Source organism: Callionymus lyra, chromosome 12, assembly GCF_982586985.1.
Source record: "Callionymus lyra chromosome 12, fCalLyr1.hap1.1, whole genome shotgun sequence".
Taxonomy (NCBI): Eukaryota; Metazoa; Chordata; class Actinopteri; order Syngnathiformes; family Callionymidae; genus Callionymus; species Callionymus lyra.
Window position 1 is genome coordinate 20,290,005 of NC_141829.1, and position 18,195 is coordinate 20,308,199.

Here is an 18,195-nt window from a genome sequence, read left to right on the forward strand (position 1 = left end):
ATAAGAATGTCCAATCTTTGGCCCTGTTTGAGGCCTGTTAATCCGGTGTAAGTTCCATTTCCGGGGACTTCCTATGTGATGAAGTCCCACGCTGCAAACTTATTTTTATGTCTGAAACTTTTGTGTTGTTCTCTGTGTTTTCTTGGCCTTTTTAGTATATATTTTACTGAATATTGTTTTGATTGTTTAAGCGCTTTGTGACGCTGGTCTGGAAAAGCGCTATATAAATATGAATTACTTACTTACTTACTTACCTATTTTATTGAGTGAACAGGACTTGATTGAATTGAATTGATCGATTGAAAATTTAAAATGTACATAAAAAAATAGACTGTGCTGTGTCTCAAATTGCGCACTACTCTAAGTGCACTGCTTTACAGTACGCCGTTAAACAGTGTACTTACTTGCTCAGTGCTCAAATTTGGACAGGGTAGGACTGTCTCAAATCAAACATCGCGCTACACACTTATCGGAAATGACTCGACAGCTTCTTCTTCTACTACTTTTTAATGGTGATTGCAACCAGCCGTTGGAACCTTATCGCTTGCAGAGCTTTTCGCCAATTGAAACAAGTTATTAAGTTGTGTTTTGTTATTGTTTTTTATTATTGTTGTTGTGTTTTTTTGAGGAAAAATGTGTGTTTTCTCAAGACATACCGGAAATGACTAGGGGCTACAGATAAACTATAAAACTAGACTTTTGGCTAATTCTGGCTTTTTTAACCATGTTTTATAAAATTGCACTGCCCTCTTTTAAATAAACTAATAATAAATCAACAACTTAATCTAATAATACTTAACCTAATAGTTTTTAACGCTAATTAAAAACAGCCGTTGAAACACGAACGCCAACACTTGGTGTTTTTCCTCAATAGAAACAAGTTATTTAGTTGCGTTTCATTGTGTTGTTTTGTGCTAAAATAAGTGTTTTCTTTAGACATTTACGCAGATATCTGCTCCGAAAACATGTAGTCAGTGACGTATCTTCAACTTAGCATTATCTACGTCACTAAGATGGCGGCCGTTGAGGGTATAGAGGGTCCATTGATCCACACTCAATTTTCCGGCCAATTGAGTGCTCATTACGCAATTAATTTTCGCACACTGCTCATCAGGACTTACTTGTGTACTCAAAATATTAAGTGTAAGCGCAGAAGTGCGCCATTTGGAACACAGGTGACTTTCACCCCAACAGAATTAGTCCGAGCTAATTGATTGTTTGAACCGTGACTACTAAAATAACCCACTTGTAAATGTAATATGCAATACAAACATTCAAGAGACCCACTGGGATTACCAAATAAATAGATGCTACGATTATAAAACAAAAACTGTTGAAATGCGTACTCTAAGTTTTAAAAGTGTCTTAGGAAACGGTTCAGCCAATCAGTGACGTCCTCGCATTACACGTACCCCAGACACTTTCCGTTGGGGTGAAAATCACGTGCGTCGTGATGCTAATATAAATGTTTGGTGTGGGGTACAAAGTGTCTTCTAATCGCTCAGTCAAAGTTTAGTTGAAAAAAAGCTTTTAAGAGATGTTAGTGTTTGGGCCCGTCTGACGTCATCACGTAGGAAGTGCCGGAACAGAAATGGTACTTTTCTGCCTCTTGGCAAAGTCTCCTTTGAAACAGAGGTTTTTCATCTCAATGGGATTTTTTTCCTGGTTGAATAAAGGTAAAAAAATAAATAAAAGATTGGGGTTCAACTGTGGGAATAACATTAAAACAATTTAAAAATATATAAATATATAAATATTTAAAATGTATTTCACTTTACAATGCAGTTGAAAAGACAACTTGATATTATTTTATATATTGTTGTTATGTGGTATGTGGTGGTAATGTTAACCCAACTAACTACAATAAGGGCAAAGAAATCTAATAAATATGGTAAAATTCATTTGTAGGGGTTTTATACTGTATGTCTGTATTATCACTTAAAGAAACAGTGTGTTTGTAATATTCAGCCACGTGTAAGCAGTACGGGGTAGTGTGTGAAACCAAGGGACAACCTTAATGAAGATTCAACTTTAGCTTTTACAAAAATATATGACCTGGGACATGATTTTAATAACAAAATTGTAATCTACAATGATTATATGAACAGTTTTTAAACATGTTTCTTTTTAAATTCATGTATTTTGTAACTGTCCTATTGTTATCTCATTTTTTCCGTGCTATTCGACTTTTAGGGCTCGATTTAAAGATGTTGAAATGGGGATAATTTTGTAACATCTACTCATTAATTGAGTTGACTTCAATTAATATGGTTAAAAATATCAGGTGGAACAGTTGGCACATGTTTTGCTGAGTCAGCACTTCTCTTGAGTCTGCCGTTGTTGTAAGTTTCAATGGTCGTACAGACTTAGCAACACTTGGACCTGGTTTCAGGTCCAGAAAGCTCCTATGTCACGAGGACCAAAGGCCGATCAGACACACAGCTGACCAGGCCTCAGAGAAATGGGAAGATTGGAGTTGAACAACCCATGATTCCAGCTTTGGAGATAGTCTTGGAGAACAGATTGTTTGCTCCCCCAATGTGTTTCTTCGGGGTACTCTATTTTGTATACTTCACTATGCAAAGACATCCAGAGGTCAGTTTTTGACTATCAATTTTCGACTATGTAAGTGTTTATTAAATGTGTTGGTATTCTTTAGAAGATACATAATGCTGAATACTAGTTATGGGTTGATGGGGCCTCATTATTGATGATACTGTAAGACACTGTGTCATGATATAGTTGACGTTGTACCATGAGGTGTCATCAACCCATCACTAGTGAATACCTAATTGTTTTTATTTCAATGTATGAAAACTAGTAGTGGCTTTAAATGAGGCCCAGGGGGCAATTTAGGCACTTCAATGGTGATGTGTGGTCAGAGTGAAATCAAGATAAACTGATTTTTTTCAAACCATTTTTTCTTTAGTTTTTTTTTATTATTATTTTGCCCCAAAAAAACTTTTTTTAAAAGGCAACTAAACCCCAACTTTTCTGATTTATTTGCATGTTTCAAACATGGAAGCTTCCCCCTCTAAGGTGCAGTACGCAAGTCATCATAATAAAAGTTATTGCTTTTATAAAGTAATAATGGCTTCACCCCTCCTCCATCCAACTGTAATCACGCCCCCGCTTTGTTTATACAACGGGTCCCTTGGAGTTGGAGACTTTCGGGATTGATGCCGCGCTGTGACAAACCTCGATGCTTGTCCAATCACAGCAAAGTGGGTGTGGTTATGGTAAAGAAGATTTTAGCTACAGAAAAAGTGTTTTAAGCGCATTTTCTAATGTAAATATTGCAATGAAAAGAGAGTTTTATAGAAACAGACACATACTGATGAGTAGAATAGAGTCCAACATCTATTTAAGACTCATTAGTTTAAATAAGGTGTCAGTCCATAGTTCTTATCTTTCATTGGAATTCACATGAAATATATAATAACTATAAATATACTTTTTTTTAATTATAAATGTATCCCAACCAACACCATTATATTCCTGTTTATGGCAATTTTGTCCTTCTTACTAACCCATTCCTATAGATTTTCCATCACCTTAAGACTTTTTTCCCCGTCGTCTCTTTGGTACGACCCTAACAACAATATAATTGACCACATCTATATTAAAGTCTGCACCAGAGTAACGTGCCGGGTAACCTTTCCATGATAATGGCTGCTCTTAACTTACTCTAAGAGGAGAGTGTGGACTTTCACATCACTCCCGCTGTTGATAAAAAAAAAAAAGAAAAAAAAAAAGGTTTCTCTGCAGTTGCTGATGTTCCTCTGCGTCGAGATGCTCCTCGGGGAGCTCTAATTAAGGTAAAGGAATATCATCTGCATGACTGATGGAGCTCGCAGCACTTTATTACGGAGCTGGAGGAGAACGATTGGAGGCGGCGTACAATGGTCCAAATGCTGCCAACTTAATATTCATTCTGTTTTACTTCAGATACTGTAGCCTTCTGTTTGCATTGAATGGATGATGAAATGGTTGGGTGGAGACGAGAGGATGGAATGAAAGGATGGAGGGAAAGAAAGGGCTGGTGAAAAGGGCTGGGAAGAAGGGACGCCCTGCGATTGTATGGAGGTGAATGAAGAAGTGTATTTCGTAAATAGGAGTGGCCGCCGGAGCACAATGGACGGCTGTTTGAATTGATGGATGGAGAGATGGAGAGGTGGGATGATCTGGCCTGGCTGTGAATCGTAATTTGATATAATTGCAGATAACAAAACCATAGGGCAGGGTTTTTTTTTTGCTTTAGAGGAGGTGCATTCACGGAGCAATTTGTCCAGCGGGCACTTAGGTCTTCGATTGATCTCGTCTTGGACTGTGAATCCAATGAGCTTGGAATGAGAGATGTGTGAGAGGACACAGGGACAAAGCAGTTTAATAAGACCAGCTATTGTGTATCATCTGGAACTACTAGATTAACAAGAAAATAAATATTCACCTTGTGTTATCTTCAGCATATAGGGGATGTGATCAGTGACATGCTTGATCAGGAAACACAGATTACCTTTAATATGATATTTATATGTTTATTGGGAGAATATTGGCCAGAAATACATCAACGTAAAGTAATTTTCCTCAGCACCGCTACATTGTACCTTGATTGTATAACTGTTTTTTACAACAATAAATAAGGAAGAAAGTAGTGTAAATATGTGTTTCCCAATTTTAAGTGTCCCGATTTTTTTCTAGAACAGATATATAAGAGATGGAATGAAAGGAAGCAACATTTATTTTACCATGTTTAATTAGAACATAATTTTATTTAAAATCTTTGTCTCAAATAAACTAAAGGTTTTCAGTGTAGGTAGTATGTGATAGTATGTCATTGTTTGCATTTATCTGTGTGTTCAAATAAGTAAAAAATAAAATAAAAATTCCAACAGTGTGTTATGAGAAAGTGAGTTAGGGAATGCTTTGGATATTTCAAGTGCTAAAAAATGGTATTGAAATATATGGATTTAGTAAATGTAGGGCAATGATATTTGGTCAAAAGAAATGTATTTCTAGTCTTATCTGTTTCAACATATAAAACATGTAATATATAATATATAATATAATGTATATCTGTTTTTGAACAAAGACAATGGACATTATACAAATTGGAATGTTAGCTCTGGCTCATCCAGTTCACCCAAAAGGTCTAAAATTCCAGACTTGGTTAAAAGTTCATTTTTTTTTAGGGTTTCAAAGTGTGTGGCCTTGTGGAAGATTTGTTGCGACTGGTCTTGATTTTAAACTGTATCAAAGAATCAGGGATTATGAAATCTACAACATTATTAATTGTAAACTCAAAATGCAATTTTACACAAGCATTTAATGACAAGAAGCTGTTAATTATCTTTAATTTATTGTTAAATTCCCTTTTTTCTGTCTTTCCCTGAATAAATAGTTAATTTTGTGTTGAACTGGTTGAAGACATAGACGCTTTATATTTTAAACTTCTGATCGTGATCACTCTTGGTTCCATAGCACGGCTCATATTCGTTTTGACTTCATCAAATATGATCCTCCTGAAAATGAGGTAGAATACTCAGATAATAATCTACAACTATATCATGTTCCTCAGCAGGAGATTCATCCCTCAGTAAGAGGCTTCTGAAGAAAGATGAGGAGAAGTCTGTTGTTTGAACTGGTGTCGAGAAGCAAATAAGCACAAAAACTAACAGTAATTGTCAGACAGGAAACACAGAAGAGCGAGCGAGGGAATACTTTTATCTCTCGCCCATGTGTGATGGAACACTAATGTAACATCAGTCTATTACCCAGAGACGAGCCTCATAATGACGTCCTGAGGTTCTCTTCCAAATGACAGCGTCACTCTGCTGCCGCTGCCGCGGGAGTCTGGCATGTGTTGAAGGGAAGGCAGGCACTGCGAGGGAGGAAGAAGAGAGTGGAAGTGTTAAAAAATAGGCATTTCATAGAAAAGTGTGCGATCCGAAGATAGCGGAAGGAACATCGGGGGAGTGTTTGTAAGGGAGAGCGAGGTGGCTGACGCCCCTAGAAGATCTCCTTAAAACACCTGAGACCTCCACTTTCAGACCCCACCGATGTCTCACCCCGGGGTGGCTATGGTTCAAATGGTGTGGGGGTGTTGGGGGATCATTTGCAGCGCAACATAATAAGCAATCAGTCGTCAAGACTTGTATGATCCCCCCCGTCCTCACACACACTTCCCACTTGCATCATCTAAACCAACCTCATCAAATTATTATAAGAGCATTCATCATTTAGTCATACTTGACAACACGTCGACATGGAGGGGGCGATGCTTCTTAAGCCGGCGTCAGACTGAAAGGGAAGATGAAGCAATAATGTGACTGATGCTGTGTTTTGATTTGAGGGATTTGGACTTTTTAAACAGATAAGAAAAACCGGGGTTGATCGAGCTATAGAATATTCATGAAAAATAGCTTTTTACAATGTTCAGAGGAGCAAGACTCAACATCTAAGAAGCATCTCAACATTTTATTTTCACTTCAAGGATATTAAAATACATTATTTGTGTAGCTGAACCCTTGTGTTATCTCAGGGTCAAGGTGACCCGAAAGGCCTGAATACAAATGTGTTTGCGGTAACCCTGGTGACCTCTCTGGCTTCCGTAAAAACATATGCAGTGGTGGAGGTCGTTCACCTTGACCCAGAGACAACTTAAGGGATGCCACAAACACATTTTAAGGAGTTTAACTTAAGGCATGGTAGAAGATGTTTTTTTCTCTAAGCAGTTTTTACAATATTACCTAAAATCCTCTTCATAATCTGAATGCAACCAACAGATGAAATACACGCACACACAGAAAAATTCACCCATAGAACATTCAGTACTGTGAAGGGAGGTTCATCTGACGCTCAAGTTGAAGAATCAGATCTTGACCCAGAGACAACATAAGGGATGTGACTCTGATTACGATATCGTTTTTTAAAATTCTATGATGCTTAATAGCGGTTTGACCACCAGCTATATCAACATGAATATGAATCTACTCTTATGTGAGCCAACCATTCAACGGGCCACATAAATATTTGGCCATGACTTTGACTCATATCTTCTATGTCTATCGAACTGCACACCATTTGACCCCCTACAGTCTTTTTTTTTTATTACTCTGGATCAATCCTACAAGCTGCTCTTAAATGCTTGAGATTGTCTAAAATAGGGCTGGGTATCTAACTTATTTTTTATGGCCAAAAGCTTTGGTAGAAGTTTAGTAAAGAAACTTGCTTCAACTTTTACTGCCAATTTTTGAAACCATTATTGATAAATACAGAAAATGTGTGGATATTTTTGAAGAAGAACTGGAAAGCAACATAGGCAGTGGACATCAGAATCATTTGTAAGGTTTTAGCAAGTGTGCACTCAAATTTATTTTTCTGTAAGAAAATAGCTGAAATAATGAGCAGTTAATAGCGTACTGTACTATGAATAATTTAATTTTCATTGTTGGAATTGATCTTACAAAATTGGTATTGATAAAGGTTTCAACCATTAACAGGTATTGAAGTAAAGGTACTGGTATCAGTAACTAATACCGAAAATCTTCAATCGATACCCAGCCATAAATGTGAAGAAAAATATTTAGTTTTTTAGGCTCATTCTTATCTTTTCGGGTACATTCTTACATGTAATTGAACAAAAAGTTGTTGCTGACTTGTTGCTGGAGGATCAGCTTTAGGGGGAGAATCTAAAGAAAGTCTCCAAACTGTTTTATAAGATCACCTACCCTACCCGAAGTCCAGGTCAGCATAAACCTGTTTTAAATTTTAAATAAGGACAACATTTCCTTTGTGATTTTGGGATTTTATCAATCTGTTGTGTACTTCTATTTAAAGTTAGTTACTTTAAGTGATGGACATATATAAGGGAAGGTGAAGAAGAGAATGTAGGCATGGCGGAATGGGTAGAAAGAAAACACAAGGGAGGATCTGTGAGCTTTATAGGACCATAAGAGTAGACCATGAGGTTATTTCTTAGCAGGAAAAGCTTATTTAAGCCGGTCCTTCAGCAGATATTAGCTCTAGCTAAACCTTTCTCTATTTACACAGTACATTCAGTACCGAACAACTGCATTGGAGCATCGAAACATCTGCTAGCTCAGGGCGCCTCCGCTGGTCTGCGCTGGTTGTCACACACTCGTGTTTTTCCAGGCGTTAGCACACCTGCACGGATGGAGTGGGTTGGCTCAGTGGGCTCGCCTGGATCCCTCTAGGCTTCCTCTGTCAGAGTCCGCCGAGGTCACCCTCCTGCCAGGGAGGGCGGGGGCAGAGAGGGGGACATGTCAACATGTCCGCCAGGACCTCAGCACGACGTGTCCAATAGCAACGGCAAAGTATCCACTATCACGCTCACATGAAATCATTACAGCGAGAGAGCCGTTGAGAAACACTACATATAATGGCTGTTCTTGTTGTTATGAAGAGAGCTTTTCAAAACCACCTGGTTAACATAAAACATAGTTGGTTACAGAAATCAGACCACGTACCGTTCATAGAGCCTTCCTCAATAAAGATCGAAAATATCATGTAAATATAGTTTTTTCATTTCTTTCAGGAGACATTTTTCGTCCCCTTGCACCTGGGATGTCTCAGTCTTTACCAGTCAGAGCAGCCTTTGTATAAGGGTTTAGATGGTTTGAGGTCTCTATATTTTTTTCATGTCCTTTAAAAATTCTTTGGCTCACTGGAGTGTCTCGACCTGAAACAACTCTGTTACCCATTACATTATTTTTTTCACTTTTCCATCTACCTACGTCATTTATCCAACCAATTCAAGGACAAAGCCATGGGCAGATTGTCTTAACAAAAAAAAGATTGTCGGAACAGAAACCTCCTCCAGCTCCTGATCTCAGATCAAATACTTTATTTTGTTTACGTTGTATTGACTATTACACTGTGCTGTAAAATGGGTTATATTTTGAAAAAATACCATATTTTCTTTAAATAAAATCAGTGTCAGGACTTTGTTGTTTAGGTTTACTAAAAAAATGAATAAATGTAACCTACTATCACCATACAGGGGCAACTGTATATTACATTTTTATACATTGCGATATTGTTCAAAAAAGGATCTATGTGTAGTATTGTCTGAGTACTTGACTCTGGAGTTGCATCGTTTACAGACCACATGACTGCCGTAACTATTTTCATTCAATTAAAAAACTATTTAAAAAACGTCAGCTTTAAGACCTAATCGACTGTATCCTCTCGTCCTCAGTTATTGCCGAGATCTCACAGGATTTCAATGAACCTTTAGCTGCGAAGAGAAGACTGCTTCCATACAGTGGCCAGGAGTTTAATTCCAACCAAAAAATAAACATACCAGGTTTATATATAATTTCACATTAATTGTGAATAAAAAATGTAATCATTTTATTTTACACACACTTATTGAACTATAAACCATGAAGGAACTATGGTATCACGTAGAATATTATTTTCATGCCAAAATATTAAACTGAATAACTAAATAGTGCTGTTGAATATTTATATAGTGTTGTGGATATGTCGCCGTATCAATATCTTCCAACATCTCTACAATACGCTGCACTTTTCCCGACTGAAATTCATGGTCTCGCTGTTGTAACCAGTCAAAATGTTTTCATATTTCATGGATTTTCGTGAATAAAAACGGCTTTATGAATAAAAACAGCTGATGTAATGATCTTTACTCCTTAACCATCTGAGGTTGAACAAAAATCGAGTCCTTTGCTCTGCCTGCACTCATAAAAACGTAGACAATAAATGGTGGGCCGCAGAATATCATGTCATGGGACCACCACCCAAGCCATGTCGTCGTAGTGACCAGACAAACAGGAACAATGTACCTTCCAATAAAGTAGCTTTTTCTCCCGTTCCTCAAACACTCCCCCCCTCACCTCTACCCTCTTACACCTATTTCCTCCTCACCTCGACCTCCCTCCTTTCCCTTCCCACCCGAGCGTTTGGTAGAAAAGCGAACAGCCAGTGCTCTCCAAACACAAGGACAGAAGCTGCCAGCAGGTAGCCATGGCAACAGCTTCTCTCTCACCCGTCACTTCCCTACACAGTAAAAAGGGAGTGTGAAGAATCGCAGGGCCCCTCTTTGCTCCCTCCAGCAGCCCAAATTAGCCTTGTCACAGTGTTTTTTTTATTTTGTGTGTTTTTTTTCCCCCGCTGGCACCCGTTTAAATAATCATAGAGATGGATGTGCATTGAAAGAAAAAGAGGAGGCAGTTAAAAAGGTGAGGCGGGGGCACGCTAAGGAACCAGCATGGTTGGTGTTGATTAAAGATTCCACCACTACAAAGGTTTTTATTTGTTTTTTCGGGTAGAGATGGAATGAAAGAATGCAGTGGGTGGAGGGCTTCGGTGGTGTAGGATTTATCAGCGTATTGCAAGTGCGGAAAAAGTTATTCCGATTCTTTGAAAAAAAGGAGCCTGGCAGGAAAAACATTTCTTGTTCCATGTCAAGACGGTTAAGCGTTTGTCCAGGCTACATCCAGGAAGTTTTCACTCCCGATCGTATTCCACTGAAGAATAATGGAAAACATCTTCTCTTTACAAGCTGCAGCCACATGCCCTCTCGTGTTTAATAGCATGTTGGCCTCACGACTATCTCTTGACCCTGCTTATTTTCTCCTTGATTTACTCCATGCCTGCCTCATGCCTCGCCAGAGCTTTTGTTACTTGGCCAAAATAAACCGTCCTCCGCTTTCACCAGTACATCCAGCGAACACCAGTAGTAGAAAAAAAAAGAAAAAACTTTCGGCCACAGGATTATGTCACAGCAAAACAATGTTTCTATTTTTAACACGGCTGCAGATTTTTTCTTGCTTTCAGGAATTTCTCGAGACATGAGGGGAACGAAAGATTGAACACAGCCTTTCTCAGCTTGATGTTTCTGAAATTCAATCCAGAGCCGTTTTAATTAAGTAAATCCAGACATGTGGTCTTAAAATAATGTTTCCTGGATGGTGAAATAGAGAAGTTTGAAAACAAACAGCTTTTTTTTTCTTTTTCGTACGGATCAAATTGGGGAAAGATCAAGAATCAGCTCAGGGTTCAAATGAATTATTTTAATCTCAGTTTATTTTAATCAATTACTGCTTTAAGTCTAAGATTGGGATTCAAATGGAACTCCACCAAAGCTTTTTAAGTGAATTTGTGAAAGAAGACCAAACAATTTGAAAAATAATATAGTAATACAGTTTTAAAAGAGATTTTGGTTCCTAGAAATGTACTCACACCGCTCACATAGCACTGAGGTACTTTTTTTTTCATTTTTTAATCTCTTAAAGAAATCACCCAAATAGATTTCAAATAAAATATATAGGAAATAACCTGTTTTCTCTGGGTTTATTTTGGGGAAAATAAAACATGATCCATTGGCCACATATATGAACAGTTTTTGCATTATTGTGGGCACAAAAAACGTTATCCAATTCTTGTATTTGTTTCCCCGTTATGTCAATTCTTGGCTTTGTGATTGTAAACACTAAAAGCAATGGTTGATTTACATGTAGGATATGGGACGGCTCCACATTTAAACGGACAATTGCCAAAACCTAGTAGCATCCTTCCCCTTCATACGCCATGTTAGCTGCCATCGGCTATTTTTCTCCCAAAATTGTCGTTTCCCCACAGTTTTTGCGGCTTGCCCCCCACGGTAGGCCACACAGACCACTGTAGGAGCCTCCCAAAGAAATGTTATTAAACAGTCTGGGGGGGGGTTTGTTTAGGTGGTCGACCATGAAACATATAACAATCTTTTTACAGCATGAACACACAGGAGACTCTCCAAATATTGTTTTGCAATATTAAATTACGCCAAATTCCACCTCCTTGAAATGACATTCATTGAGAGAGCTCAGCTACTGTCCTCCTGCTCTCCCTGCTTCTAAAACTGAACCCAGAACTCTCCTGTCGAGTGTCTGAACTTCTACTTGTGCTGTCTTTATATCCAGATGTTGGAACTGGAACATCCTCTCCACATCCCTAAAGACTTACAGGACTGGTCTCTCTCAATTCTCCTGAGATACTTGATAAACAGTGTCAAAAAGATTTCAATACAAAGAGCTACTACTATGGTAAAAAATCTATAATGTAGGTTTTTTATTTTCTCTTCAACTTTAGCTCTGAAGAAGGGGCGGATCTTAAAAGATATTTATAGGGTTGCAAGAGACGGCGGGAACTTTTCTTTGTGGTGGCAAAATGACAGACAGGCTACCATTGTAAACTCAAACAATTTACATTGGGAATAAGTGACTTTACATTGTGATCTCACCTACTAGGAGATTCCAGAAGTATTCAACAATATTCATCAATCTTAACAATGAAATTGTGAGGTGTGAATGTATATTATCTGTACAATTGCCTTTTTTAGTGTCTTTTACGTTGTATTTAATATTGTTTAACGTGGTTTTACCTTTATGATGATATTCTTTTGCTTTAATTCTGTGTAAACCACAGTTTTCCAGTGCCTCCCAAGGAAAATACTGCATTTTCAGTGTCATAATGAAAGTTATAGTACCGTAGAAAATATCAATAGTTGCATCGTGAAATTGTGAAAATACATCTTTAACACAAATCATAGTTAGAATATTATGTTTTTTACGTGTTTTTTTCTAGTTTCTTCTATTTTGGCAGGTGAGGCACTTCTGGACTACATTGTATTTTGTAGACTACTTTAGTGTACTTAGAATTCATAGCGTATTAAAGTGAGAAAATCACAACAACATGAAAACTTAGCGAGCCAAATTAAATTACATCAAAGACATCAGAGAACAACAGAACATCACATGTAGCAAAACAAAGTCGTTTAAACCTGAAAATAAAACAATTATAATTACAATCATTGATAGTCTATGGACTGAAAAAACCCTGGAGATGATAAACCAGCCCCTTCACAGAAATCCCTTGATTATTGTGAATCTTCTGTTTAAGACCCAACAGCAGAAGGAGAAGATTCATGATCCAGGATAATGTTTGCCAGGTCTCAATGAATGCAGCCCAAACAGAGCAACAACTTCTATCACCTTCTTCTTCTACTGTATTTTGTTTTTCTTATACATTTTCTCATATTTTAAAGTGAGATTTGATCATGTATATTCTCTGATCTAATCATGATTACAAAAAAAAAAAAAACTCTTCTGACACCAGCTAAATTGAGATGCGAGAGGAAATCCAGTAAATCTTGCAGCTCAGATAAAAACCCTGGTCTCCTTGACAACGTGTTTCGGCATCAGATTCAGGATTTTTGTATCAACCACTTTCCTGATTTGGAGCAGCAGCTTTGACATGGTTTGAGTTAAACTAGTATTTTTCCCCTAAATTTCAGAGCGAGTTTATACAAGTGTATGAAAAAAAAATGTATTCTACGTAACTGCACTCAATGTGGCAAAGATGTCCAACCTCAAGTGCAGGGATAGTTATGGCACATTTTTTACTTTACAATAGGAATGGTGTCCAGTTGAATTATTTCCTTGTGAATAACACAATCATTTGAGCATAATTTCAACACCTAAACCCATTTTCTTTCCACAAATTATGATCTGAAAATGAAAGTTTCAAGCAGTCGTCTGGAAATGAGACTCTTAAGTTAAGAGCTGCTTCGCGTTCCCTTCGTCACATGATCCGTTATGTGTCACGGTGTCTCATTACCGGTGCAGAACCCGACATTGTCGGTTTCTGAAAGAGAGGTCAGTGACATGATGTCCAGGTGAATCTCTTCAGGCTGAAAACGGCGTCGTGTCAGCCTCGTGCTCGGGGCGCGTTAAGTCCACTCCTTCAAAGTTGTCCGACGCCGCAGCACTGACACCAGATGGCCCGTCCAATCATGGTTAATGGAGGAATTCAGCTGGCAGAGACCCTCCTTGTTCATGGTCACTGTGTATGTGTGTGTCCCTTCAGTGCCCCTCCTTTTTTCACCACACACTGACCTATTTGTATTCTGGGCAGAGCAGATGAGGCTCCAGGCCCGTTGCCCTGCTCGCCTCTAGCATGCCCCCCCTGGGAGGGCATCTGTGGGTCTGCACTGGGTAGATAGTGCTGAACCAACTCATGGCAATGCTTTAAAGACCACCTCACCGGTCCATAGAGAGGGGATATGTTTGAACATTCGGGCCCCGGTTGCGGTTTCACGGGCGCTGTCTTTCCAATGTGTCTCGTTTTCAACCCTTTATTTCAATCACAATAGGGTCGAAGAACAACTCGCAGATTACACTGAGCTACTACTTTTTTTGTGTTTACTCACCATGAACATGATCATGGAGGGTTTTGGGCGAATCCACAGAGTTTTGCTTGGATCTGCCTGTGGGCTCTGTTCACAGATCCGCGCGGTAATGCCGACTACAGTGAACCCATGACGGTGTTAGATGTTTCAATCTCTCGTCTTCCTACATTCACCATGAGAAACTCTTTAAACTCGCTGCTACCGAGAGCCAGAAGTTCCCATCCTACCTCTGACACCAATCTCCAGATACCTTTGTGAGTGAATCCGTGCATGTAGCTCTGAATTTGCCAATGATTATTTTCGTCCCATAAACTATACACAGAAAACATCATAATACTTATGGGGTGACCTTATTACGCCTCCAATCGTTTGATAATAATCGCTGGTCATTGTCTGAGGATGATCATCCAACGCTGTGTTTGGTGCAGGTTGTTTTCCCAACCAGGTAATTGGGTAAATACAGCAAGCCCGATGGAATTAATTAGCTAATCCATTCTCAGGGATTAAAAGTGTCGGCTAAATGACGCATTGGCATAATGAAGTCCATTTGCAATTAAACTAATGGTTTGTACACACGAGGATGGATCTCTTGCTATCTGGTATTTAAAAAAAAAAAAGGTTTGTTTCAACAGTGCATACAGGAAAAACACAAACTACTGCAGATTATGTAGTACAGATGCCATGTGGGGTTGTAAAGGACTTAGAATTCATAGCGTATTAAAGAGAGAAAATCACAACAACATGAAAACTTAGCGAGCCAAATTGAATTACATCAAAGACATCAGTTTGGACCAACGATGAGTTGATGCCTGAATACAAATCTACAAACACATTAGAGAGAACGTTTGAATCTGTTAATATGTCCAATAAACTCAACAGCTCTTCCTGAATGTGTAACACTTTGTTGTTTCACAATGTTTTTGTTGTAAAGACTTTTGAGGTGAAAGACAGTATTCTTTTTGGCAAGTTACTTTTAAAATGGTAACTAAGTTATAGTCACTAGTTCCTTTAAGTTGCTTTTGAAGTAACTAGTTACTAGGTAAAGTAACTTTTTGTAAGAGAGGGATAAAGGCAACGTTGACAAGTGTTCATGCAAGGGTAAGAAGGCTGGACTATTTAAACATTTTCCAATAACAATTCAGAAAAATGTAAGAACAATAAACTAAATCAACAAATACAAATTAAAAATGTAAAATATTAGGGGGTTCATTTTTGTGGCCAAGTTGCATATTAACAGACTGACAGATTATTTACTATTGATCCCCGAAAACGGTACAACACTGTATTAAAACTAAAAAAGTTGGTTATTTAATGTTGAGACGTGAGGTAAAGAGTAACGAGACTGTTTATATTGCAGTAATGATCAAAATGTTACGTTTTTTGAGAAAGGAATTAGTCACAGTACTGCAAAGACGAACATTGTTGCTTCCAACACACAGAAAGTACAGTCCGAGATTTATTAAATAAAGTTTAATCTATCTTTCTATGTACAACACAATCCAAAGGTGGACATTTTTTTACTGACCCTGAGTAATCATAGAAAGTGTTTTCACGCAACAATAGCGTTCTTGAAGTGATAGTTAACCAAAATGTTTATGTGATTTTAATCATTTTCTTCCCCACCTAAAAGGTATATTTTTAGTTTGTTTGGAAGTTTCAGTGTGGAAGAATACTGATGGCTAGCAGCTAGCATAGAAGCTAGCCTAGCAGCGTCCGCAAAAAAAGGTGAAAATATATAGACTTATTTAACTTTTTACAGATCTATTCATCATGTTGAGGCTTCATTACAAGATGGACATTACAGACGAGGTATTTGAATGTCTTTAAGCTTAAGTCTTTTTAAAGGGAGATGAAGATGAAGACAACTGAACTTTACGTATAACACTTAAAAGGAACAGATTAATCTGAAATTAATCCCAACCCTTAGTCAACATGAGGGTAAGTAGGAAATGAGTGAATTTATACTTTTATCTTCACTTTTATACCATGTTGCACCTACTGTTCTTGCACTATTTTGTATTTTTTATTCTATTTCTCATTTCTATTTCATCTCCTCTTTGCACAACAGAAAAATCCTTAAAAGGACACCAACATCTGCACAGATATTCCATCTGTATTGTTAATATATTTGGCAGATTAATTTGTTTCACATTCGGATTCAGACTCGAGTCTCGATCTGGAAAAGTCTTGACTCAGACTTTCTTGGTCTCGTCTCGGCTGACGGATCTTGACTACAAGCCCACAACGCACTGCGTATTAGAACCTGTGTTTCCAGACCAGTCTCCCATGCTTCATATCATTTCCAATCACCGCTCGCCCATTAAATATTATTTGTTGATTTCCAGCCCCGGCACACCCTCCGTGTTGGCCGATGAAAGTGCACACTCAACCGTCTGTGCTCACGGATCGAGCTGCAGGAGCAATAAAGGAATGCAGAGCAGTATAATCACAGCATCATCAGCCCCTGTCCTCCGAGAGCGCCGTCCCAATAATGCTCCTCTAATTGAATAACTTATCCACAGCTATTTCCCAGGAGGCCTTGCTGCAAGGCACTGTCGCACAGAGAAGAGGGGGGGGGGCAGATGGTGCTTAACAGAACACATCAGTGTCCTCCAGGGCTCATAATGGAAGGAGGAACCGGACACCACGTCATTGGTCGGGAATATGTTTTTACTACAAGCTGATGAATGATCTAATCAGAAATAATAGTTATTAGTTATTTAAAGAGGGAACTGATGTAAAGATGCAGTTTTAAACGCATCACTTAGATTCATTTAAAGATGTTAAGGATGAACTTTTGATTTCTCAACTTTTACAGTTATTTACTTTAACATTTGTGTCTCCGACTGTAGCGTTTTGAACTTGTACTTATACCATATGAGCCCCAATAACATTCCACAATCTTTGATCCCTAATTATTACTATTACTAAGTATTTTCTCCAATATTTGACCCATTCAAGGGCAACTAATGTGTTGATTTAAGTGTGTCTTGAATGGAAATTGTACTCATCAGTATGTGTCTGTTTGTACAATTTTAATTAAAATATTTACATTAGAAAATGATCTTAAGCCCCGCCCACTGAAAACTCTTTGTTTTTCTGGAGATAAAATCTTGTTTACCATAACCACACCCACTCTAATGTGATTGGTCTAGCATCGAGGTTTGTCATGCAGCGTCGCCAATGGATTTGTTGTATAAACAAAGCGGGGTGTGATGACAGTTGGCTGAAGCCATTATTACGTAATAGTGGACTCTGCTCTCGTAACCTCTCGTTCGCTGAGATTTCAGGCGGGGGAGAACTTTATAAAGTAATAACTTCAAAACATGGTCATGGTAAGGGACTAACGGCATCTTGTAAGAAGACTTTAACATTTGTCAGGAGAGTTTTTCACATTAGTTGTCCTTCCTTCTTTGTTCCAATGGTTTCCTTTTGGGATTCTAACCCCCTTTTAGGGATGTCTTCCCCATTGTTAACTGTAAAAATAAAAATAAGATAAGTATATGCGAAGTGTTGTGACCATCTCGGGTTTAAACGTATCTAGAACTTTTTTCCCAATCTTGAAAAAAGTCATCCATTTTAATTCTAGGTCATTCACCATAATCATATTTTTTTAAATTCCATTATATACCACATGGACTTCGACAATTTAATTTCTAAACCTTATCAGTGTTTGGTTCTTGGATACAATGGTTTGAGTGCTGCTATAAAACTTTCTCTCCTCTTGGAACATCTTAAAAAGATTACCCAACAGATAATTTTGCCTTCGATTGCGACCCCTCCAACGAGTACACCACCTCTGTCGGTATTGTTGGGAGTGCGTGTCGGTGAAAGAAGCGACTCTAATACGAGACTGAAAAGCCGAGTAGATCCCCGAGAGCCTCGGGGTGAGAATTATTCAGCTTCAGACCTCCCAAATTCTGGCTCCTTGTTCAGCCACCCTAGGGGCTCTCCACGGGGGGTCACGACGCACTTTGTTT

The 18,195-nt window shown here is 38.3% G+C and overlaps 1 protein-coding gene across 1 annotated transcript in view; it reads right to left on the reverse strand.

Annotated features, from left to right (window-relative positions):
- The window catches only part of tbc1d4 (TBC1 domain family, member 4), a 343,760-nt gene that overhangs the window by 256,996 nt on the left and 68,569 nt on the right, over window positions 1–18,195 (reverse strand). The window lies entirely within an intron of this gene.